At 35.4% G+C, this 25,709-nt stretch overlaps 1 protein-coding gene across 3 annotated transcripts in view; it reads right to left on the reverse strand.

Annotated features, from left to right (window-relative positions):
- The window catches only part of LOC106720335 (ecdysone receptor), a 179,268-nt gene that overhangs the window by 105,516 nt on the left and 48,043 nt on the right, over positions 1-25,709 (reverse strand). For all 3 annotated transcript variants that reach the window (XM_014514977.2, XM_014514978.2, XM_014514976.2), the window contains one exon: positions 12,197-12,241. The gene's annotated coding sequence lies outside the window, so the exon portion shown is untranslated. The remainder of the gene's footprint in view (positions 1-12,196; positions 12,242-25,709) is intronic.

Genomic DNA, 25,709 nt, shown 5'->3' on the forward strand with positions numbered 1-25,709 from the left:
TTTTATTCACATATTTTCTAAATAATAAAAATGTTACTACGATAATTAAGCTAAAGTGATAAATAGTTTGTCGACATTAAATATTTACTCACTTTTACAATAGACATATTATCATGCAAATAGAATATTTAACAATAAAAATTAATTTAGCATTAAACTAACGAAGTACAAGTAAATTCGGTGCAATAGGTTAATTACCATAAACTATTTCCATCATAGAATAATGAAGAGAACAGAACTACTCGTCATAGCTGCAGTGAACATGGACTATTATTTTTATTTTGTTTAATGTAAGTATTTTTATATCCCTGATTTTAATTTCATACAACAATGTTTATAAATAGATATTATAGTTCGTTCTTTGTAACAATACATTGCTCACTTGCATTCGTAAATTTCTCTATTTTGCTTCACAAAACAGAAAACGTAATTCCTAATTGAATTTGTGTTATTTTTGCTCTCTTGTGGAAAATTGGCTTTAGACTGGGCGAGCGTGAGAAAGTGCATGAGTTGTTTAAGTTTGCTCGTCCAATTTATGTTTAGCTTTTGTTTAATAGAATATAGTAAGTGTTAGAGTGTCTGGTTAAGACGGTTGGTTATTTCAATTTGAAAGAAGCCCCGTTTCGCCGGTGAACTAACACATGATTGCGTGTTCGCCGCACTGGACGGAACGTATAATTTGCAGAAGCTGTTGTTGCTTTACCAATTTGCATTATTATACGCTTTGATTCTGAATACCTTTATAGACTACTAGTATAAGATCAATGTGTATCTTTGTGAATGTTACTATAAAGTTATGTTACGAGTAGATTCTAAGTGATTCGACTTAACCTCGTTTGATCTTATGAAGTTATGCACGTAATAATCACTTGGAAGAGTAAGCTTGTATACTTAGCAAATACTTTGAATTGAGCTTAGTGTTAGTAAAAATAAATGTAAAAGAGTAAATTAAAATATTGATGTAAATTAGGCGTATAAATGTCATATGGGTAAAAGAAAGTTGGGGAACAGAGCCATTTAGGTAATAATGTAATTTTTGCGCGCCACAAAAACTCTGTTTAGACTTTAATAGGATTTTACAAACCCACACCTTCATAAAACACTCAAAATGCAACGATAAAACACAGAAATATTGGAAGTAAAAATAGACAATTATTTTAGTATTGAGCCGGCGAGCTCAGAGGTCGGGAAAGGTTGGCGCGTATCGATTTCGCATCTAGTCTATCGCTGTGACCTAACTTTGGGTAGGACGAGGACTTTTCATAATTACGCTTTATTAATTCAATTGCAATATTAGTTACAGTTTTTTTTTAGAAAAATCTTAAAAATTAATATTTGTCGAGGTTAAATGGTTGCATTTCTTGTTAACATAGCATTGGTGAAAAATAATTGCAAAATAAAGGAACTTTTGAAGATTTTTTTAAACAAAAATTCGTTTAAATTTCGTCTTTAGATTGTTTTCTTTCCCGGATAATATCAATATTCTCTCGCCTTCGATCTGAAACTACTCGATATAAACGTTTCAAATACAGGTTTCTTTTTAACTTTTTGCATTCTTTACTTTGAAATACAATAGGCTCATAAAGCCAGAAAGCAGCGTTTAAAACATAGTGCGTCGAATTTACTGACCAATACTATTAGTGTTGTGGCAACAATGTATTTTATGGTCTAATTTTACGAGCAGGCTACATTGAAGGCTAAGGGACGACCGCATATCGAGTTTGAAGGCGCGGGAAAGACTAAACGACGGAGGAAGGCTATTATTTAACGTTGATAAGTGACCTACCCGTGACCTTTGACCCGTGAGGTTGCGACCTACATCTGACGACGAATCGATACGCACGTTATTGAGAGTTCCAGCATACCGTAACTGGTCTCCGTTTATAATAACATCATTATTTGTGAAGGTAATCGCATGATTCATTAACTAATTCAAAGGTCTTTGGACGACAACGGCATTTGGCTCTATATATAGCGCGAGCTATGCAATAATAGACTGCTAATCACCGCTTAATCAATGAATAATGTTTATATCTTGTTGAAATGGAATATTCTATTTTCCTATCTAAACATAGACTGCTTGTTCGTGTGTGTGTCGGTTCATTATAGTGCATAAATTGGCGAGACTATGCAAGTGCAACAGTTGATGTGGCACAAAAATAGTTACGTCGCTTTGCAATGTGCACGTTTGTGCTCAATGAATAATGAATTATTTGCACATAATTATGGGTACAATTTTGTAAATAAACAATACAATTTTTTTAAATTAACCTGATAGATTTTGCATGTTTTTGCATACCACAAAAATCGTGTTAATCTCACTAATATTATGAATGCGAATGTATGGATGGGTAGATGGATGGATGGATTGATGTTTGAAGGTATCTTCAGATCGGCTTAATGAACCTCGATGAAATTTGGCATGGATATAGATCATAATCTGGAAGAACACATAGGCTTTTTATGTTTTTTTTAATTCCGTTTTGGCGACAGCTAGTGTTTCAATGAATGTTACAAAATATGTGCTACGGCAGTAAAAAACAGTCATTGTAGTCGTTGAAATTGCCAACCACCAGCTATTATTCAAACTACCTATTTTGCTCGCGGCCAGTATTAACTAGGTCTGTCTATCGATAATTTAAAATTGGAAGCTTTCTCTTGTTATAAAAACTTTCACAATAGCCTCCATTATTTTTCAAATCACGAACGGATTACTTTTTTTTTATCTTTGATAAATTTGCAAAAAAATTCTTTACGATCAATACACACTAAAGACAGTCTTAAGTACAAATATATATAAAAAGATATAGAAAATATTTCCGTGAACTTGATTATGCAAAATGATTAAATTCCAACAGACTAGAAGTAATTTGTAATTAGAAAACGTAACACTCTTGGCCATCACAAACAGTATGGTGATTAGGTTGGGGATTAGTCGAATTACCCTTATTGATGTCGTTTATCTTCCAAATCCTTGTAAGGACCCCGAGGGAATAAATTAAGGAAAGACAAACATGGTTATAAAATCGTGGTATTGTTGTTGCCACGGAAACTAAGGGTCAGAGAGTTGAACGAATTCAATATGCGTGTTAATATGGTGGAATAGTTTAGTAAAACAAAAGAAAAACAGTGCTTAATATCGTTCTAGATTCAAGATGCGCCGACAATTTGATTTACCTACCCTAAGTTGAGAGATCCACTAAGTGACAGCTGCAAGCGATGTCTATGATATGAGATTTTTAAGTTTCAGTTCTTATTTACCTAGTTTTCAACGTACATACCAAGGAACTATAAAGATTTCAACGATAGTTATGAAATTCGATCTTCATGTTATATAAAACTAGTCCCTAATACATAATTTTTTCTATAATAAAAAGCAACGCGTGTAACGTCCAAATTGACGATATAGATATAATGTCGCAATACACATTGTATCACATTGCACCCACGAGGCAGTTCCCGGTGACCGACTTAATTTGTTTGTTATGCATACTCAGAGTACACAAATACTCAACAGTAATGAAATAGCTAAGTAAAACTTTTACTAACGTTAGCTTTTAGTAATTACTATTAGGTAGGAAATTTTTAAGATACAGGTCTATAGTTTAAATTTGGTAGAAAGCGTAGGATAAATAAATTAAGGAACAAAAGGTTAGAATGGCATGGACAAGTCATCGTGAAGAAAGATATGTGAGAAGGAGTAAATTCAATTAAATTAAAACTTAACTGATCTACGGTAAATGTAGGATATACTATAGATTACCTATAGAAGGTTATTAAAATAATCTTCAGATGAGCTGAGCTTAGCCGTAAGTCCAATCTATCCGTCTAGTCCAGTACAGGACATATACAAATTCTTCCGTCGACATTTACTTATAAGGAATTCGTACAGTGACACACAAACCCTAGACGGACCGTTACTTCAAAACGCGATTGCATACATAATATTCATAGACAATAGAATCATCGGTGGAACTAACGATTAATGATTCGACACTTAATTCGTTACTTCCACGTTTTATTATAGCCTGGTGAAATCCTTTATGAATTAAATATTATTATTAAATTATTTTACAAGCGTCATTTAAACATTTTCTTATGAAAAACAAGTTAAAACGATAAAATTTGATAAAAGTCAATTTCGAATCGTTAGCCTTACCGTAGTACATTTTTTACCTTTCCATCAGATTTGAAAAGTCCTTGATTTTGACGTGCAATATCGAATACATCAAGTATTAACTACGTATCGATTACGTTTGTAAGTATAATTTACATTTGATGACCTACTTTCAACTGGCGAACAAAGAGAACGAGTCTAAACGACTACAAATTAATTACAATAGGTTTTATAATCTAATATAATTTGTTAGGTACTGAATTCTTAATTTATACGAATTACATGCCTACAAAATATGCAATATTCACATTTTAAGCTAGTGTTAAGTAAGATTAAGTGCTAACAAATTAGCTAGTTAGTTAAATGTCTCTTAGGGGATTTTATCTGCGTTGCCGTCCGGGCACTGAGCTGCGACCGGGTCACGCCCCTTCCACCGCGCACCCGCACACCCCCGCGCTTCATCCCCGTCGCTCGGCTGCACTTGAACTGGTCCGCGCACTTTCGGTTTCAGTCGGGACACCCAGGAGCATGACCTACCCGAAGATGGCTACAAGTATGGAATAACTAAGCTACATTGTCGCATTCTTCGAAGGATTTATAAAAGGAAATTTCGAGGAGTAAAAATCTAGTTAAATTATTAATCATAATGGTTTTCATGCTGGGGTCGATATTGAACTTAAAACATTGCTAATTCTCACTCTGTCTTCTTCTATTGACCTATGTCAGAATGAATAATAATAATAATAACAATCATTGATCTTAAAAGTAGATAATTTGGCCATGGGGGTCTGAGGGAACGGTTCATTTTGGAAAAGGGGGTCACTTGTCCAAAATAGTTTGGGGATCCCTGGGATAGACAATTCATAAAACAATATTAATTTAATAAACCACAAAAATATGAAAGCTTTTCAAAATATAACAATAACATCGCTTAACAATTTTTCGATCCACTGAAATAGAATGTCCTTGTAAAAGGACAAAGAAATTTGGCAGAAAGAATATAATACAATTTTGTCGCACAATCCAAATTATTTACAACAATATACCGAGACGTGTTCACTCGTTTGGAGACAACATTAATTTATTCTCTTTACAGAAATAGACTCGGTTTGCGGATTCATATTTCCATTCTGTCACCGCATGCCTCGTATACCTCATTACATTAACATATGTTTGTTAGGATCATTCATCGTCAAGAGAGAAAAAACACAACGAATACGACTGACGGAGCAAAAAGTAAAGGGAAATTGAATTCTGTCGCAAAATGATTAATGTTACATATTTGCGAATCGAAAAAAGAACAAATGAGGTTACATTCGTAAAACGAAACGCGCCTAGATGACAATAGGTCCATAGATATATAGAATAAACGACAGAGTATTAAAAAAATCTCTATCAGTATTATACAAATTGTGATATATTTTGTCGATAACGTTACGAAAAGGAATATCGCAAATATTCGTGATAAACCCTCAGATCAGACAGAGATGCGATACACGTAAACTTTAGTTAACACGCGTTTATAATGATAGAATGTCATCGGTCATATTCGCAAACTATTACTATGCTTACCATGGGTTTTTGAGACCAAAATACCCATTTAAAACATATTGTTATCTCTTATTTGTTCAAGATAATAACAGAGATGATTTAAATTTTTAAGCTTAAGTCCGCATTCGCAAGGGCAATTTTATACGATTCAAATCACTCTTGTTTCTTTCGCCCTGTGCTCAAAATGCAAAACTGCGCGGTAAAAAACGTCGAGTTGGTAGCGTTGCCGTATGAATAACGTAAGTACATGGAAATGAATTTGTTGTATTTAAACGCGTTTTAAAGCGGAGTAAATAAAAAGCGCCAGTGCCAATGCTGGAGTAATTGTAGAAAAGAATCATTGTCATACTTATCAACAACATGTTTAGTTAGAATATTAAGTTGCTGACTTAATTATAATGTATTTTATAAGTGAAGGAAAGATAATCAAATATATATAAATTGAAGTTTTATGTTATGTTTTATGCCGTAATAGTCAATGCGAGTTCATTCATTGAGTCAACTTGTAGTACGCGCACGGCAGCAAGTCGACCTTGAATAACATATGACAAGTTAGAACAATGCCCTAATTGGAGTTCAAGACCCTTTCGATTTCACAACAACACGATTACGAAATTTTATGCGAACATAAATTGTATTAAAACAAATTCACTTCGAATTGAACACCACTCACAACAAAATAATTACAGGTACAAAGTTAATTAACAGTATTTTTTCCGTCTATTATATGAAAAACTAGCTGTCGCCCGCGACTCCGTCCGCGCAGAATTAAAAAAAAAAACATAGCAAGTAGCCTATGGGTTCTTCGATACTTGATCTACATCTATGCCAAATTTCATCAAGATCCGCTCAGCCGTTTTGGAGATATGAGACCTGTAGATGAGTGAAAATGACTTTACCAAGACCAAGAAAAGAGGTGACTGATAAAATTTATGCCACAGAGTTTCTTGTTATTTCTTAACATACAATTAGTACCTATACAAGTATTTGACGTCAGTCTCTAACCGTAATGAAGATACACTCGAAACAAAGCTCGTTTATTGACAGCGACGTAAAAGTTAATTAAGGCGTAATAAATATGAATATTTTCAATTCATCGGTTTAGAACAAAGAGGACAGTTAATACAATCCGTAGAAGAAAAACAAGCATTATCTTATCCAAGGTAAGTGACCCTTAACGTGTGTGTCATTTTCTCGTAAACGAGTAACAAAATATCTTATAGGGATTCTATTGTCACTTTGTTATCCTTTGTAAGATACATTCGATACAAAAGTAGCGAATCCTCCGGGAATTTGTCAACGTTTGACAATACACGTGTAACAATTCCGCAGCCGGCAACGATGTATACGTTGCTATAATTTGATTTATTCAACCCCGTTGTTTCGTTTGATAAATGTATTACATACTTTTTATATTTATTTGATCATTTTTTTTTATTTATTTATATTAAAAAGGGTACAATATATACAGTTACAATAAAAGTGTCTTTAAACCCATTGTGGGTTTGTCCAGACAATTTGGTACTACGCTATGAAATGTAACAGAAGTATTGTATTTTTTTACAGCGATTGAGTGAGATCCCACATAATGTCATTTTGTCATTGTTTAAATCATTTGAATATGAACTGTTGCAAAGATTATCACGAGGATTAGTCAGGCAATTTGACTTGACTCGAAGGAAAATATGCTTGTTAATATCAGGATCTGTGGGCCTAGCACAAATATTCGTAACAATCGCCATCGTATCGTCATCTACAAAATTTTTATTAAAATTGGTGCAGCGCCCCCTATCCGGCGTAAAGTGTACTAAAAATAAAAAATGAAAAACAAAAATTCATCTACCACGAATCATAACAATCAATCTACATCTTTAAGATAAAATCTTGTATCAGTTTGGTAAGTACAATCAAAATTAAATCTCAATTTTAAACATAAGCCAGAAACCGTGCTCGAAGCTTGAATATTTCATTAAATCAAAAACCATATAAGTGACGTACAGACTACGGGTACGTGAGATATTTAAAGCGTCCGGCTTGACAACGGTTCCCGGTTAGATTCATGTCACCGTCAAAGCGTGTACGCCGCCCGTTTGTAATTTACCCAGGCAAATCGCAGTCTCGACCAATTGCATATCAAACGAAGTCATTTACAAATTAACGTGTGTTTCATCAATTTGTAAAGATTACACTTTATTGGTACTCCACTAGGCAGTCTGCTATACTTTTTTGGCTACACAGAAAATAACAGCAAATGAAAACACAACAACTTGTAAATTAAATCGTTCGTTATGCATTTTGCCGAGAATTTTCCTAGACGAATTACAAACGTTCTGGATACACGATTTGCCGGTGACACATATATTTATACAACGGTTCCTATGACGTAGTTTCGTGTACATATCCGCTGCATCAATGTATTCATATCAATACAAAACAAATCTCATTTCAACTCGATTGAAGCTGGATTTGTTGCTGTACATCGAATGCATCACAGAATAATTTGTTAGTTATTCCCTTGTTATTGTCGATGTTTTAAGTCGTAAGCCTAAAGACGTTCGAATCAAAACAAGTAACACCTGGATAACTTTCAAAGTCAAATCTTCAAGAAACTTATGATTGTAATGAATGAATCAAACATATCATTCATAGACACAAACAAGAGCCTTGTTCTCGTGACATGCTTTTTCATATTTATACTAGAACATTAAATACGTCAACACATCACCTAGAACTTGTAGCTAGTATTTTGAATGTCGAATCGAATCGAATTATATATGGATGGATATCACAAAATTCATAGCTAACTAGTGAAAGCGAATTAAACATTATCGACCGCAAGGTTTTGCAAGCCGTGGCCGATGCAAGCGTCGACTTTCTTTTATTACTACTTCATCTAGGACCGGCTCGGACAAATGCCTTACAAATGAGCCATATTACGAGCTAGACTGGTTGGTCCGCCCCACTAACAGGACTCGACTCGTCTTAATCATGTACCACATTTTATTTTATATTCCAGTTTTAAAAAATGTCGTGCAATATACATGTAATGTAAGTAAATTCTAACTCCTTCGTACACAAGGCAACGTAAATCTTTGAAACCAATATTGTATCTGTCGCGTGCGGTCCGTACACACACTGTTGAAACGTCCACGCGACTCGTCTATTCTCTCAGTACAGAGAATCTCAGGGTGCGTTAAGTTTTTGACTTTAACCTTCAGGAAAAATTGTAAATTTTTTAAATTATGCAATGTAAGTTTGAACTTGTATGTATCTTATACTACATATAAGGTAATAAAATAATAATATGAGATTATGCGTAGCCTTTCTAAACGATATAAAATTAATAACGTAAAGTGGTGATTTTCTGATCTCTATGTCAAAAAACATAATCAAATTAAATTTAAAAGTGTTTTTATTTCACTTTATATTCTACAAAATGTCCGCAGCATTTTTACAGAACGAAAGAGAACATTAAATTGCTGCTTTTACATTACAAACGTCAGGCCCAGCCTTCGAGGAGCGTTGAGGCGTGCACGATCGCGATACCTAGACTCGAAGCGGCTAATGCAGGACCTGTAATTGATCCATTTATTTCGCCGTGAGTGTACATCAAGACAAGCATGCAAAGTTAATACAAAACGAACAAACCGATATCCGATCCTAGTTGTTTTATTCTTTCAATCTAGAGCGTAAACTAGAATAAAACCGAGATAATTTTAAAAGAACATTTAACGATTTTTTAATATACTAGCTGTGCGGAAACTCTATTCGCACGGGGTTTAAAATAAACTTAATTATCTTAAAGGCCCAATTTCAGTTAGATCCGTTTAGCTGTTCTAGAGATACCTACGTATCAATAAACATCCAGCCATCTATAAGATGACAAACATTAAAAAATAGATGAAAAATAGTAAAATAGAGTAATAATTCTGTATTTTAGTTCGGTCGATCAAGAATAAAACAAAGCAATAAGTTCTACATTTTAACACGAGATATCTGCTAATAGATATGTGGCAACCTAATGGGCTCGACGTGTTACATATTTTTTATCTACTTTTAGATTATCTGCGCTACTTTCACCGAAAATTCTAGAATAATTTTGAAAACACGTAATAATATTACCTTTATTTTAAAAATACTGTTATATCGAACTTATTATTTAGTTCAATTATATAATTATCGATTTATTCCTTAAAATATGGTATAGTTCTACTAATGCATCATTTAATCGTTCTTCGACTTCATATTTTTCTCAGAATTCCTTTCTATAATTAATAGACCTTGATAGATTTTTAAAGAATAACAATACGTATGTATTTTACAGGTAACAAGCTTTCTAATTTGTTACTATAACATATAATTATTTTTTTATTCTACCATATATTATAGTACCAAAGCATCACCGTCTGCATTATAAGTTATCAAGTAATCGACTTTGATGATAATTGTAACAGTGTTAACCAGTGATTGGTTACTATCACTGCGCGTGGGCATACCTCGTCTACAGCAATGTAGTACGCATTCGTAATAGCAGTACGGAAGTATGTAGGACGCCAGCGCCGGCACGATACCTTATCTTATTAGGTTAATAACCGATAGTCGACTATTGGAAATATCACTGCAATCACCTTCTTATCATTTGACTTGGTCACATCTTTTACGTAGACGTATTGTTAGACTGGACGTGAAATATATTATTGTTTAAATAAACAAACATGACATTTGTTTACAGAAGTTCTGATACTATGAAGATATATGTTTAAAGATATTTTTATAATTTACTAGCCGTCGCCCGCGACTCCGTCCACGCGCAGTTAGAAAAAAAATGAAAAATAGATGTTGGCCGATTCTCAGACCTACTGAATATGCTCACAAAATTTCATGAGAATCGGTCAAGCCGTTTCGGAGGAGTACGGTGACGAAAACTGTGACACGAGAATTTTATATATTAGAAGATAACCAAAGCAAAAAGGTTTGAAATAGACACAGATTTTTTTAACGTAATGAAGAAATAATCATAATGTTATAGCTGGAATTCAATGCAACCGTGGGTTTCAGAAGAAACGCTTTATTAAATTGTAAAATGTCAACGTCTTCATAATTTATGTTTTTAATTTTGTACATAATTTTTTATTGCCAATATTAATTATATGAATATTATACAATAATTTAATAATAAACAGAATTTATCAACAGATATTTTTTAATAAATTCTAACGACATGTTTTGATATTAGAAGGTTTTTTTCTTAGTCTGTAAACACCCACGAAATGGATGATCAAGATTAGAAAGGTTGTCATTATTTCGCATCAGTATCCGATTCTAAACAATGGATAGAACAATATGGCGATGTAATTGTTTGATGTAATCACTGGGTTTAAGAAAATTACAACTCATAAGAACGTTCTGGAATATTATATTGTATTTAAATTTTTAACACTTTGGAAGTATGGTAAAGGCTTTAAAAAAATCTTGAATTATAAACAGAATTCGTTAAAAAGAAATAATAAATGATGTCGTGGGTTCGAATAGTTTTAAGGCTAATAGTTACCGTTTGTCTCTGCTCGAAATTCGAATGTTAGTCACTAAAATCTAAAGTGCTATTTATCAAAAAGGAAATACAAAGGTTTGTAAAGTACGCTCCCATAAATCTTACCTATCCAAAGCCATTATCATAAACATGGTTGAAATTTATTAAATTTGCGGACAAAAGACGTCGATTCGCTTGGGGCGGGACACGACTCACTTAGTTTATCGTTTGACAATAAATTCTCTTTGAATTATTTCGATACTTTTTTGATTTGTAGACGAAATTAAATTCATTTTAAAATACTATTTACTTTCCATGATTCTTTAAAATGTTGTCAACAAATATCTAATCGTTATTGTACTGCTGTTGAACTTTGACAGTTTAAAAATCTCCTTTTATAACTATCGTTTGATTTATATTGAAGTGACAAAGTAATTGATTAAACATTAGTGCAAGACTGGCTCAGAAGTTACAAACTGGTGTCACGTAAACAGGTGTTTGTGGAAACGAACATCAATGTCATGACAAGCGTTGGCTATTGTGAGCAAATTTCCGTCAACGTCACGCGTCAACTACTGCACTTGACAGCTGAATATTTGATATGTATCACGTGTTGACAACATTCCTATAAATCTTTACAAACAATGATAAAAATTATTAACTTAAGTTATACCAATTTCAATTGATATTTCTTAAGATTTTTAACGTTAAAATTAGCTCTTTCGATTTGGTCATTTTGTTTTCTTTTATATGTCACTATTGCACCCTTGAAGGTTATCTTTAGTTAACGTCCATTTACATCGTAATAAAATCGTGTAAAATTTAAATTTCTTAGCTTTAGTAATTCGGTGATTCGACAAATAAAGTTATTTGAAAACTATTTGCTAACGTTTCAATTAACTTCCTTGTGATTTTTTTTGTTCTCCATCTCGACTTATTGTTTGTAGCGTTCATGCTACTTTGTTGAATGTAATGTGATAAAAGAGCTTAATGCTTACCACTGGAGGCGTTTTCCGAGGCGAACAGCGGGGCGGCGTTGTAATCTGAAACCAATTAAGTTACCTTTATATCAAATCACGAGATGTTTCCCAGTGAAAAAAATCCCTACCTCTACTACTTAAACGTACGTACCTAAACGCATTCCAAATATAAAAATACATTAAAATGAAAAAAATATCAATTATTTATTGGTAAAATGATAAAAGTCTGCATTTTAATGTAATAACTAGCTTTCGCCCGCGACTCCGTATTCACGGAATAAAAAAAATCTTAATTACTAGCCTATGTGTTCTTCCAGACTATGCTCTATCTCTATGCCAAATTTCAGCGAGATCCATGTACCGTTCTAGACATACTTACTAACAAAAGTTTGTATGTATGTATCTCAAATGAAGGAGAAATGTACCATGACTATATCTGACTATCCAATTATATTAAAACTGTAACTTACACGCAGCTGTAGATATTGTTAAATTAAAACTCCAACTAGTGGGAACAACACAGGCCGGCCGGTTTGGAATTTTAACAACTTGTTTGGAGGCGAACGACTGTTTTCAAGGTGCATTATTCTATTTCCGCATTCTTCGACAATCAATTATGAACCGTGACAAAAACAATAGAAATGAAAAATACAATGTACGTGGGTTTCCATTACAGTGAAACATGTATTAATACCTATTATAGTGAGGCATAAATATTAGATCCTTACATATGAAATTGGCGTTTTTCGTACTGGCCACTTTAATCACGAATTTCTCCTCTTTGGTAAGGAATTCCAAATTCAAATTTGTACAGCTATAGACTCATGTATTTGTGGTTCGATGACCGTCATTCATTTGTTTTTTTTCTTCTCTTTTTTTCTGTTTGCGTCACTCATTTTACAAAATGGAAAACTTAAAATATGGCATTATTTACGAGTACGAGTTCCGCCGTGGCACTAGTGCTGCGGAAACGACTCGAAGGGTGAATGATGTGTATGGCGGTCGTGTTGCAAAAGAAAACACAGTTCGTTTTTGGTTCCAACGTTTTCGTTCTGGAAATTTCGATCTGCAGAACAAGCCCCGTGGACGGCCTGAGACTCAAGTTGATAATGAAGAGTTGAAGGCTATTGTGGAAGCGGATCCATCGCAAACCACGTCCGAGTTAGCTGCAGGCTGCGATGTTAGTGATAAAACTGTTTTAATTCACTTGAAGCAAATTGGGAAGATTAAAAAGCTTGAAAGGTGGGTACCTCACGAATTGACTGAAGCAAACCGGCAAACGCGTGTCGACTGTTGCGTTACATTACTAAACCGGCACAATAATGAAGGTATTTTAAACCGAATCATTACCTGTGATGAAAAATGGGTTCTTTACGATAATCGGAAGCGCTCAGCGCAATGGTTGGATCCTGGCCAGCCAGCCAAATCCTGCCCCAAGCGAAAATTAACCCCAAAAAAGTTACTTGTAAGCGTTTGGTGGACTAGTGCCGGTATCGTTCATTACAGTTTTCTCAAATCTGGCCAGACTATTACGGCTGATGTCTATTGTCAGCAATTGCAAACCATGATGGAAAAGCTAGCGGCTAAACAACCTAGGCTGGTCAATCGCTCCACGCCAGTGCTGCTTCACGACAACGCTAGACCACACACTGCGCAACAGACGGCTACTAAATTAGAAGAGCTTCAATTGGAAAGTCTAAGACATCCTCCGTACTCCCCGGACCTTGCTCCAACAGATTACCATTTTTTTCGAAATTTGGATAACTTCTTGCAAGGGAAAAAATTCAACTCCGATGGGTCAGTCCTAATCGCCTTCAAAGATTTTATTGGTTCCCGTCCGACTGGTTTTTTAGTAAAGGGATCAATGAACTACCTATGAGATGGCAAAAGTGCATAGAAAATAATGGTTCATACTTTGATTAATTAAATATATTATATTAAAAAATATTCGACTTTTTGTTCCTCCCATGCAAAACGCCAATTTCATATGTAAGGACCTAATATGAATAGATAAATCAGAAGGGCGTAATTTCATTAGTCAATAACTCAGTCGAGTCTCAGTGATCGGTAGATGTTAAGTAAGTGTCGTCTGTGAACTCAGATGAAAAGTATAATGCGCCGAAAGGATCATTAAAGCCGAATAAGTTTCATGCTTCTAACTGTAAAAATTACAATACTTCCATACAAATTTCCACCTCCACTTTCAACCCATTTCTCAGGGCTATCTGTGTACCAAATTTCAGTAAAAACATCGAGAAATCGATTAAAGTTTCTCTTTCTAACATTAATATCAAAGTTTTCCCTATTATCGTTACTAAATAGCTTTATAGAAATACAATCGGCATATAGAATTGATTAATTTAGATTGGTTCAATGGGTTAGATGAGTTCGACGTTGGGCCATGAAACAACGCGAAGGCCGCGGGGTAAACGACACGTTATTACACAACTCGCTGTTGCCACAGTGTAGTGGAGTAACCAGTTTAGCTTGACCTCCACATTCACTTACAACGCGCATTTCCCCGGCCCCTCACACGGCTACGACATAATTTAATTAACGTAAAACCGAGGATATATTGCACTTTCTTTACTCGCTACACGTATTGTAATGTAATCGGAATTCTTTTCACTATTTAGGTACCAGCGTTACACGTTTATGGAATAAAGTAAGCTAAATAGATTTTTGTATAAATAAGTTAAGACAATAAAATATTACTTCAATAAATAGTTAATTCCATGTCACTTTAGTTCCAATTTATTTTAATTCTGTTTAAAATACAAACTTGTCGCAGTAATTGATGGTTGCAATAACACACTCTAAAGTTACTCAGTAACGAACGAAACTGACATACTGATCGAGTATTTAGCTGTAGCCGGCTGCCATATTGTTCTACGTCTACGGCATGCAAATGACGACACTCACACACGTATAGACGCGGCGCACGCACACCAATGTCTTCTGCACACACACAACGTACGCACACAACGCGTTCGGCTGTGTCGCCGTCATGTCTTAATTCAGGTTTACACGCAACACGCGCAGTTCGCGGCCCCTTGACTTGTAGCTATTCAGTAGGCAACTTGCTTTGTACAGCATAAAATAATGGAAAAATTCTAACTGAAATATTTGATGGAAGATTTTTATTACAATCGTAGTTGCAAATTAATCATTCTTTATTTTTTATATAAGTAGTACGGAGTACATCGGAGAGAAAATAAAAGCAAATATGTGTTAGTTACTTAAATTCAAACTGCATTATAAAATAGATAAATATAAAAACTTGAGAGGTGTCAAGGGACACCCGGATGGAACGAAGTTCCTTTCGATTAATTAGTGAAGGAATTATAATAAAATTTTATTTTTTTTAAGTTATAATATTTTTTTTTAATTATTAATAATCGTCACGACACCACACTGTTCAATGCGAAATAGAAATGAAAATATCTGGTTTGCTTTCTATAAGAGAGAGAGAGACAGACAGAGAAACATGCGACGCCCTTACTATAGCAAAAAGTGTCGTGACAACTTTTCGTAAGAATTTTTTCCGTCTAGCCCCCTTTCCTATTTCCTAAAACATGTTGCCTAATCAGTCAATGCACGAACACCCGAAAGACCAAAAACGTGGTTATTTCAACAAGGGGAAGCTAAATACGTTGTAACATATTTTCAAGATTGAAAATAAATGAGATGAGATTCCTAACCGCGTTCCTACATAACGATGACATTTTGTATTTATATTTTTGACACAACATAATATAGCTTTTTTTTTTCTTTCAAAAAGTCTACTAGTAAAAAATTGACACCTTAACGATTGTGTTTTTCAATTAAAAAGTTGTAATTAACTATTTGTTTTTTTTTTTTAATAAGATACTTATTTTTGGTTTTAAGAGCGGTAAATTCTTACGCTGTTCTGTCATTCACAAGATAAATAACTTTCATCGTCTTAAGTATTTACAAGAACCTTCGATGTATTTTTTCGTACCTTCACAATCGCATTTCAATTGGAAAGTTCAACGCTGTTGTCTTACATAAACATGTTTTCTAGGCTCGACTTTATAGCATAATAGTATATACTACGTAGTTTTTTTTTTAGTTTTTACTACAAAGTACCTAATGTTAAAATATTACTTAATAATATAAATGCCAAAGTTTAAATGGAGGGATGTTTGTTATTACATATTTCCAGAACCAAACCGAAAAGATTTTAATTCCAAATGACTACGACTATTTAACTACTGCATACCATTTTCGAACACGTCGCCACATCGTTAGATGGGATAGTAGTCAAGTCAGTCGCTAGTTATACCGTTCTAAAAAAAATGAATTAAATAGCAGGAGAATAACATTTATATATCGAAAATAGAGTCAGTTCGGAGTAATAATAGTTTAGTTTACTATGTGTTGTATTGGACTGTACTCAGCCATTTTGTTTTGCTCTGAGCGGACGCTAGGTATATTAAAGCTGGTTATTTACGTGAAAATAAAATTTTATTACAGCTGGAAACAAAGGAGTCTCGGGCCAAGGTTGTCGATCTGTAGACGTTTCGATGTGAAAACGTATTAGGTTCTGTACGTATACGTCATTTCACACCTTGAACCCATACCGCTATTATAAGTTCTAAAACTTTCCATAAGCTATGTTATCAACATCTACCATATTATTATGTTCATTTTTTAAAATAATTAAAATTAATTTATGCCTATTTAAAATTCAAGTAAAATATTGCCGCATAACTCAACCATGACTCTAAAGTTGCATACTGCAGTTCCATTACTGACCTATCGCAATGGGGAATTTCACTCCCTAAGTACCATGGCCGAGTGACCGCGCGCCAGACTTTTTCCATGTGCACAGTACACTGAGGCGCGTGCACTAATGTGTAACAGCGACGCACACGCACAACGGTCTATGTACGCCGTTCCTGTGTTCCCTACTTTATGTATTCGCTAGGGTTGTCAAAGCTTATACATTTTCCTGATAACTTTTAGGTTTTAAATATATTTTCTATCTACGTTTTTGATATGGGCGGTAGTAGTTAGATGGTTTGGAAAAGAAGTGGCAATTGACCAATCTGGAAATAGATTGTATAACTTATTTTTCAGTTGTTTTTATTTTTTGTTTAATACACGGAAAACAATTTTATAATTCTTATTTTATAATCGGATATTGTATTCAATTAATGTTGTTTTATATCGTATTTTTTTATGATTCGACTGTTGAAATAGATAAGGCAGGATCAAAGGGCCACAACAGAAATTATAAATGCTTTTACTTTACGTAAAGCAAGAAACTTGCAAATGGTGCACCTGTTTAGCTCAGTTTCTCGTGAAATGCTAGTATTTTAGGAGCACAAAACTATTTCATATTTTAAAACTTTTTGCAGAATCAATTAAAGCGAAAATCATCCGAAATAAACTCATGAACGTAACGCTCAAACAAGTGAAAGTACTTTCACGTACCTACATACTCGTATACTAGTAGTCGGCAAAGCGAGGGAATATCGTTTCGCTCGATATTGCCAGGTTAGCTGACGGCCCTAGGGCTAACGGGCGACGTCGGAGTGTCGGGAGGGTGTGCGGGGTGTCGAGGGGGTCGTGCGGGCGCGGGAGGGGGCAAGTCTGAGTCCTGACCACGCACAACCATCACTGCACGCTTCCCCGACGACTACGGCCTATATTTAGCGATGTATTTCGCCGTACATGCGGTATTGAACGGCCTACGTTTCAGAGCGGGCTCTCTATTCTGCTCCATAGGGGCGTAAATGTATAATACGTTGCGGTTGCAAATTCAACGTTCCGGTATTGTTCTCAGTTTTTACACGAGCTTTATGGTTTGGAAGGGAAGTCTTTTTCCTTGATTAAAACGCAGCCATCCCATTTTAGGGTACAAAATGCATTTGTTAACGTCAAATTAACTTGCGAAGCGGAACGTGCTCGGAATATTGAATGATTAAATACAAAAAAACGTAGTGCAGTACGTAAAAGTTTAATAATGTGATTCTTGGTAACATAAGTTGCGTTTCTCCACAAATTTTAGTAATGAAATAAAGACTTGGATATAAATTCAACAACAAAATATTTTTTTGTACACCAGCAATGTCGTTTATTCACCATGTATTCAATACTATCTAAATCGCAACTTTTGCAAAGTTTTGGCTGTAATGAAAATGAATAAATCCGTGGTATTTGTTTTATTTTTCAGTATAATATATTACTTAATTTAACGGCTATGTAATTGGAACATATAAGTGATTCATTCATACCGTACAATACTCGTTTAAAGGAAGTACCGAAATACCTAACGGTACCAGTAAGGACGTGGAAGAAAGATTTCGTAAGAGCGATAATGAAACGGGAAAAATACCACCTGATTCACATGCGTGAATAAATTTTACAACACGCGAGTAAGTTAAAAACATTAATGTTTCTAAAGTCATATTCGAAACATGTTTCAATACAAATATATATGTAAAGTCTTTTATCATTAGATATGTTATATATTAACAATATGTTATACTTAGTTGTTACAAATGATTAAGTAGTAAATATGAAGTAGAACAAGCTCTAAGTATTACTTACCGTGGGTTTCTGAGACCAAAATCCATGTTTAAAACATAATATTTTTATATAGTAGTAGCATAGTAGTAGCATAAGTAGTAATTATGTACTTACTTTATTGTATATATCAAAGTTCTTAGTCTACAATAAGATGATTTTACCATGATGTTCTTTTATAGGTACTATTTATGTCAAATAAAGCTTTTAATATGGATATGATTCAAAGAGCGTGTCCACACAACCGACGCTTACACGCAAGACAATCGTGTGGCAGTGACATTACATACAATTGTGTCTGTGAGAACATTGCAGTCCCGCCTACATCCTTTTTGAATTAAAGTATTACTAGCACATTTACATTTGATATTATGTTAATGTCAGAGATTATTTTTGTTTTTTCTTTTAATAATTTTAAATAACTTTTATTATTGAAGTGAAAAAAGCAGTGAATAGTTCCCTTAAGCCTTAATGATTGTATTCATAGTCCGAAAAGAAGAACGGGAGTTGAGACAATTTCTTTATCTGTTTATCTTTATTCAGCGAGATCTATTCAGCCCTTCTGGCGATACCTTCTAACAAACATTCATCCACATATCCAAACATTCGCATTTATATTATTAGTAAGAAGTATGATTGAATTGACATACATTGAAGGCCATCGATACAGGCAACCCTATTCAAGTGCATATATTCATGTATACGCATCTATGTATATACATAGTTCTGCGGCTGGCTGAAATGACCGTGGACGTCTGGAAAGTCGAGGTGTTATCGCGCGTGTGGGCGTAGCCGCTGACCCCTCTCCCCAACCCGCCGTACCCCCAGCTCGAACTAGCCTCCCCCCCACTTCCGGACGCTAGTACCTGAGCCTACGACCTGGGTCCATTGCAGTCAAGGTGAATCATTATTGCAAACGAGATGCCTCGAATAAATGTTTTAAAAGGAATCCAACGACATGTGTAAACTATTATTTGATTCCATGAACAAGATTTAACAATAGACGTATAACAAACGTAAAAACTTAATGTAATAACTTTCGACAAGCCCTATAAAAACACTACTGTCTATAACAATATAGAGCTACTCGCCTTGAACGTTTTCATTTAAATGTTTCACGTTTCCTCACGCCTGCGCCATAGTAACTCAAGAGAAAGCATCTGTTCTACGACGAGTTTCACTTAAACAACGAGCGAAAGAGAAAATGCACGCCGTCGGAAAATCGAGAAAATTTCTTGTTTTGATAACGAAATAAAAATCGGTATAAAAGCGCTAGACACCACACGAAGACATCTCGTATAACATAAATCGATAATAGGAAGCCCTCCTAGTAGTTCAGCAGTGCGTGCGAGCGACCTAAAACACCCACCGGCTCGCGATGCGGGCTAAATATACATACACGATGTGATGCTTTCCCGGCCGCCGCGCCGCGAAACGAACCTTTGTGTCGCAACTCAACGTCCACAGTCGTTCGTGCGCACTGTGCCCGCCTGGACGCCGCGACTTGCGACCTAAGCCGCCCATAATGAAGTCGAAAGTCGGCCAGCAAGGCTTCGGAGGCCGTTTCGCAACTTGCTTGCGCGGTAATAACGCGGCGAGGTGCATTCTCGTTGCAATTTCGCTCTCGGTCGGGCTGTATGTTTGTGGCGCGCTGAAGATCAGGGCTAACGATCGGGCCTTGCGTCTCACTCGCACGCGCGCCGCACCAAAAGAAAACGCAACAACTTTATCTGACGGCGACGCGACTCGACGCCGAGGGCTTTTGTGCGTTTTCCATGTTTATGATTATAGGAGAGCACGTACAAGGGGTCCTTTGAACGCCGTCGCTGCTACATAATTCTGCGACGTTTTGTTTTTGTTCTACCGGCCTGTTTGTATTCAGCAACGTAATGTACTCGTATCTAGCTAGCTGTAGCGAGCAGAGTGCAGTTGCAGTTGCAGAGTCGCTATGTGAGAGAGTTCAGTTCGTGCGATATTGCGAGATAGTCCCGAATCAGCGCGGGACACCGCGTCGCCGGAGATCCCGGGGGATGATTGTACGTAAAAAGAACCTATCCGCTACAACGTACTGCGTACAATCAGCTGTGTTGTTGCGTAACTAGTATAATGTTACGAGAAATATAAAACGCAGAGGTACTAAAACTCTTGTAGAGAAAAAACCCTACCCTAATTTCTGTTTACAATAACAGCTTGCTTGTGCTGGGAATAAGAAAAAAGAATTCACAATGTGGAAGCTAAGTTTTACATTCAATTTGCATTTTTTTCCGAAGTTAATTATCGTTGGTTAATAATAAGTGAATAGTTAATAGGTTCAGTTGTGAAAAATCCGACAATTAACTTCTGTTACTTAAGTTAAGTTGCCTAAAACTGAAAGATATTAATTTACCATCTGAATAATTAACTTTAGCAAATATTTCCAGACACAGAAACATGTTAAATGCAATGTGCAAAAAAAAGAAGTGACAATGACTAAGTAAGAAATAAAGTTCAAGTACGAGTACAGTAGTGGTTGCGTCAAGAGCAGGCGCTTAGCAACTAAGATATTATTAGTGTAACGCCGGGGCGGCGCGAACGCGAAAGTAATTCTACGCTTCTATAATTAAGTACGTAACCCCAATATCCGGCTGACTTGTTTCATGTGGCATTTGCATACACATAATAGTATACCGATATTCCACAGGGCGTTCGGATTATTCTTTAATTTACTAAAATATTATACATGCGAAAGATTAGATGGATGTTTGTTAGAAGGTATCTCCAGAACGGATCAACGGATCTAGATGAAATTACTCATGGATGTGTAACAAATTTGGAAAACACAGATTAAATAAGTTTTCTTTTAATTCCAAGCGGACGGAATCGTGGGCTACATCTAGTTATGAAATATTTAAGAATCTATATCCTGTGCTTTTATTTACATTTATCGCACTTATGAGGGTTGATTATTATTAAATTGGCTTCCTTCCTTTAATATTTGGGAATACATAATATCTCTGGTTAAAACAAAAGGTTACAGCTTTGTGAGGGTGATGTTAATGTTACTGGTTAATAGTACAATTTATTTATTAGCTATCGTTTGTCCGCGTACATACACGCGACCTATTGTTGAAGGCCAGTGGTTATTACGAATACATCCACACTGGGCGTAGTTCATTCACCTCTTTATGTAATCAAAACTAGCTATATTGATTGTACGGTAGCTAGGTACCCATTATTGTATCTTTATTGTCGTTGTTGCTGATTGTATCTTAAGTAATGCCCTAGATTGACCAGTACTTGTCTAGGATTCGAATTACCCATTAAAGCATATGATTTATTGCTACATTTCATTCGCCATTTAGTTACGGCTCTTGAATTGAATTACGAGTACTACATAGAATTGGAATAAAATATTATTAATAAACTTTGATCTTAATAATTTTGACTTTAAGGAAAGCTTTTATTTGTGTCAATAAACCAAGTATCGACATTTCTTAATGATTTGAGTAAGCTGCTGTACAATTCGGGGCAGTAATAGCGTGGGTGCGCTAAAACCCTTTAGAAGAGGGGATCCGCGGATTATTCGGCGGCGTTACGTTTCGCGTCGGAAGGGGTACTATATTTACTTTCGGGCACGTGCCCCGAACTGAATGGGCGCAGGCCTTGGCCGTGAACCCGGGGGAACGCACGCGGGATACGCACCGCCCGCCCAAACGGCCGCGCCTCTGACACTGCCCTCCTCTCGCCCCTCGCGCCTAGCTCCCCCCTTGCCCCACTGCGTCCCCACGGCCCCGTCTGATCAATAGCCTGTTTCCTACTTACACAGTTTCCTGCTTACACGTGGCGCCTTCCCCCAATCTAACGTCGCCGCCAACAATCACAACTAACGAAATGTTTTGGCTGTGGGCCTAGTTAATCTAGCCAAGTAAAAGGCACACAAAGGATTAAATCGTTTTAATACCTTATTGGTCATGGCTAGAGAATAATATTCTCAGTTTAAAAAGCACCCACTTTTTTAAAGTTACAAATTTTCTAAATTAAACCTTAAAAAAAGCGAGGTGTTTCGTTATAGTTTATGTAAGTTAACACTTAAATGTTCAAGCTAAAATATTATTTATTTAATAAAAATATAATTCCGAAATATTTTACCGCACACAGCCTTATTTTTCTCATACACCAAACATCTAATATATTCATGCGTGGCCGCAGTGATCGGCATATTGAGTTATATAACTATAATAGAAATATAATGCAAAGGTCATAAATGTTGTACACGAAGTCCATTGCTGGTGTACTGATAGTGTCTGATATATTTATAACGACAGCTTCTAACAAAAGTAGCAATGTAAGCATCGTACTACGATATTTACGTGATTTAGATTGCAGCACTTCCGAGGCGTAGGCACTTGGAAACACGATCAATAGTTTTCTGTGCTACAATGTAGCCAGTATTGTGTAAAGGCGGATGTATACACACAAACAGTTTTTTTTTCTTCAGAGTGTTAAAAATATCGAATAAATATTAAATTAAAACTAGAAAACTTTAATTTCCTATGATCATTTGTCATAAAATTAATTGTTGATTATAATATTAATCAAACTTCCGTCAAAGAAGTCTACATCGCCGTCGGTCGTATCAATAGATTTGTCTAAACGTATGCCACCAACAAAAACTTGTTCTTGTTAACCAGTTACTGAATTTGTGTGGGTTGAAAAAAAATATAAAGATAGATTAGAACTCCAATTCATTGGTACATTAAAATGGTATTTATTATATGGAAGTACTATTATATCAAAAACACTAATCAAGAATAAGTTAGTCAGCGGGAACCAGCGGGAATTATCCTATCCCTAATCCTTTCCCAATTATGCGAAAATTACACTATGCATATTAAAATGTTCATAAACTCGAGTAAATTTCCCAATATTATTTTGTGGTTTATTTACATATATACAAGTTTCTGTGCAAAAACTAAATCCCAACAGTCATATTTTGTTATGATTAGTTTCATGGTATGAAACTACAAGTTAAGCTTAGTATCACCTTGGCCAATTTTCACATCTGGTGTCGCTCCGATGGGCAAATGGGTCGCTCTTTCCATTGCCCATTGTCAGTCCGCAGCGCTTGCGCAACCCAAGCCGTACTTAACATTGCACCCCGCTCGTAGTATCACGACTAAAGAATTGAAATGAAATTAACGTTTAATAAGTTTAAATATTTATTAAATTACATGAAAAATATGTCAATAGGTTTTGTACAAGGTAAAAAAAATCTCGTAAAAATTACGGATTTTACTAGATGAGAGCGGAGCACGTTGGCATTTCTTAGGAGTTCTGCTATTGGGTTAAGTATTGGTTTTTCTTCTTGCTTTATACTAAGTAGGTTACCATAGTAACACGTGGGGATACATAATAAACAACTTAAATTTCCATACGAACTAAAGAAATATTCTAAAGCAGCACACGCGGTTGCTTAAATTTCGTAAGGATGTTCTAAATGCTTTGTATACTGATGTTACGAAAGAAAAATTTTCACGTCAAAAAAGGAACTGGTCCCATTGAATGGCGAATCACGAGTTCTAACGACTGGAGTTGGCGCGTGTTTATTTCTTATTTCGGTCAACGGCCGCTCGCGGCCCCATTGTCTCCGTTCCATTGACATCGATCCCTGGGGTTAGATTTAACCGTACTCAAATAATGCCGTCACAATACCATCTCGGCCGTTTTAAAACTAATACCAATTTAAATAGAATAAATTGTACGAGTTCGTTTAGAACTTCCCCTAGCTGTCAGCTTTTTGCACAGTTATTTTTTCTTGTCACTCTTTATTAATAAGTACTTTCAACGAATTCAAAACCAACGGAGTATAATAGTCCCAATTTTGTTCACAATATATTTTTCTGCAACGTATTTTTTTCAAACCTTAACATACTTCTAAAGGATCCTATCTACATTTTAATTATTTCACCAAGATGCTATTGAACACTCAAATCAAGTCTGCAAAAGAAAATCAATTCTACGTAGATTCATGGAGAATTGAAACTGTCTCATTCTATATAAGAATAAAGCCCAGTAGAGTTTTTGAAACGCTCTGCAAAAACTGGTTACGAAGCGGTTACCGTAATCGCTTGTAGTGGCAGCATGCTAATATTTTTTTATATATCATTATTAAAACAGTGGCCGATTTCAACAAGCGTTTGTTTCTTCCGCAACCCACGCTATAACGAAGCCGCATTTGTCATAAGAATACTAGTTTTTTTTCGTGTAACATTGAATCCTTTGTGGTACTAACCTATTCACAAAAAACTACGGCTTAATGGGAACTTTAACCTAGAAGTAAGAAATTACATAAATAAATCTTTGTTAAGAATATCAGTAAAAACATTAAAGATAATATTTTTATTTTTAATATACTTAAGCTAATGTATTGAATGTTAAAAAAGCAGTACATAGGAATAAATATGACAAGTGTGTTTTTATTTAGGTACACTTCTGCGAAAATTGTTGATTTCAACTTATGGACTTGTTATTATGTCATTACAGACTATTCAAGAGTTAAGTGTAATGACACAATAATGACATAATTGGCTCCTGATCTTTGAATGAGGTTATTCTATCTAATGCTACCGGTTTTCCGTGTTTTCATAAAAATGATGGCTTTACGACATTTCGTGATCGCGGTCATGCTATTGCCCTAAAATGAAGACATTATGTGACGTAGTTAGTAGTTAGTTAGTAATGTATGGATTTGTATTCAATATTCATAGTTATAGCACGCGGCAATGTTTGGTCTAGGCATTCGATCGGATCGGGCGTGTGTTGACCGGGGCGATTCACCTTGAGACCGCACCTCGCTTCGAATAACCCGGCCACAAGAAGTGACCACTTTTTTAGTTGCAACGTGTGGCCAGCAGGGCACTATACCATTCGGTCGCGTTGTACAGTTTCGTACAAAGCGCGAGGACCGGTCCGCTGTGGGTGAGCGAGTTGTGGAATG

This window comes from Papilio machaon, chromosome 4 (assembly GCF_912999745.1).
Source record: "Papilio machaon chromosome 4, ilPapMach1.1, whole genome shotgun sequence".
NCBI classification, from domain to species: Eukaryota; Metazoa; Arthropoda; class Insecta; order Lepidoptera; family Papilionidae; genus Papilio; species Papilio machaon.